The sequence below is a fragment of the Octodon degus genome, unplaced genomic scaffold (genome assembly GCF_000260255.1).
Source record: "Octodon degus isolate 3935 unplaced genomic scaffold, OctDeg1.0 scaffold00003, whole genome shotgun sequence".
Classification (NCBI taxonomy): domain Eukaryota; kingdom Metazoa; phylum Chordata; class Mammalia; order Rodentia; family Octodontidae; genus Octodon; species Octodon degus.
In genome coordinates, this window is record NW_004524579.1 from 11,512,950 (window position 1) to 11,515,143 (window position 2,194).

The 2,194-nt window shown below is 37.8% G+C and overlaps 1 pseudogene; it reads right to left on the minus strand.

Annotated features, from left to right (window-relative positions):
• Nucleotides 1–712: 712 nt before the first annotated feature.
• On the minus strand, nucleotides 713–1,285 carry LOC101582622 (annotated as a pseudogene).
• Nucleotides 1,286–2,194: the final 909 nt, after the last annotated feature.

Here is a 2,194-nt window from a genome sequence, read left to right on the forward strand (position 1 = left end):
ATGTTATGGGCCTAGTCTCACAAGCACACCCTTGTCCCCTGTAGTTCTGACCAACCACCTATAAATTAAGCGTTCTCATATCCCTTTTTCAGATTTAATAATGTTCTCTCACAGCTCACAGAATTTAGGGACACATGTGCTTACATTAGCTTATCCACATAGCCTTCTGAGAAAGGATACTACAACAGGTAGAGGATGTGGGACGTAGAGAGTGCCAACCACAGGAGAATCTGCTCCTATTGATTTACACGTACACCACTTTTCTTATACAAGGTTCTATTCACCACCCCCAGAAGTTTCTAGACTTTATCTTTTTGAAAGATAAATGCAGGCAGGCAAAGTGAATAAAGTATACTCACTAGAAGTCTTGCCACCAGCAATTTTATTTAGTGTATGACAGAATATAAATACAAAACAACATATCCTTTCTTATCACAGGTAGATTTTACATAACAAATTTATGGTTGACAGATAACAAAAGAAAAATGGAAATTTCTAAAGAGCAAGGATATAGGAAAATAATATATTTTATATAAAGTATAAAGGATGGTTACAATGAAAATCCATTACTGTCCTCTCTAACTTAATTTTATAATGCAAAATCAACATGTATTAGGTTGTGAGCTGCTAAGAAAGCACGAACACTGTGAGCTTTCAAAAGACAGCAGATAGGCAGACAGAATATTAGTTATTTGGGTATCACATGAAGCTCTCAGTTCTTAATTGAAGTTGAACTTCCTTTTGTAGTCTTCTTTAGATGGTGTTAATTTGGCAAGTTTTTCATCAAGAAATCCAGCTGGAGTGTCTGGGGTTGTGGTCGCTCAGTCTGCACCTAATGAAGGCAGTCTGCACCATATATAACTGTATTCTCAGGGGTGACTTCCAAAGTGTTCGGGTTGCAACCAGCCCCAGTGATGCAACCACTGGTCAGTATTACATTTCTGCCTACATATGCTTTTGATTCAATGACATTATTATCTCTCATTTTCATGGCTTGGAAATAACAGCCAACTTCAAGCACATTATTGGTGCCAATGATCATGGGTTTGGGTTCCAGATCTTCAGTGTTGGGGGTGATGTGGTCTGGGTGAGAATTCATGATCAGGGCCTGTTCTTCTATTAAGCTATCTTCATCAATCACTCTTGGCCCAGCTTCTGCAATAATTCATGCTTTAGGGTGGATCACTACCCTAGGTCTTATAGTTACATCTCCTCTGATCTCACTTTCTACATATCCCACTGCTCCAGGAGCAATCTTCACACTCTTCTGAGTCTTCTCCACCATGATACCACCCTGGCTCCATCTAGACGTTATTGTTTAGAATTTTTATAGAGGTTCTATTACAAGGGTATAATGGGTTAAACAATTAGTCATTTGTTTGAACACAATCTCCAGCTTCTTTTCTATCCAAGAAGGTAGTAGATGAGTAGGACTGTAAGTTCCAACCCTTGAACTACACAATTGATTCCTCCAGCAGCTAGCACCCTTCCTGAAGCTGTCTAAGGTCTACAAACCACCAGTCATCTTATTAACATACAAAAAGGCAGGAACTTTGGAGTAACATCAAATATTATACCAGAGATTGCCCCTATCACTCAGAGATTTATAAGCTTTAAATTCAGAAGCTCATGGGCTCAGTAGACTACTTCCCTGAAATCTGTGAGCAAGGGCTAGGTTTGATCTGCTCAATGCAAAATTAATTAATTTGGAATTATTCAGTTCTCAGGAACTGATGAGTAGAGACCAGATGCATGTTTCTTATTACGCCACACTGTATTTTGGATAGAAATACAAGAGGGATTTGTTTTATACCAGAGGATTAGAAGATATATGGAACATGGGTACAAGGGTTTAGGTGTGAAATTCTAACTAGTGAAGTGGATTCTGCAAAGATAGGGAAGAGCAGACTGCTGCAGAGACTAGTCGAGCTACTCGGGAGGATTTTTAAGTCTATTAATTTTGTGTTTATTTCTAAATAAAGAGAGTATGAAGATGAAAACAAGATGATTCAAATCTCTACCATACAAACCATAACATTAAATAATAAATAATTTATATATACATGAAAAAATTAAGAGTACCTGAGTACTTTTCATACAAAATGTGGAAGAGGGTTGAACTAAACAAGGGCAGTGTCTAATGAATAAGAGGGCAGAAGATTTTCAGTGAATCTTGTGAGGAGAAATGAGAACA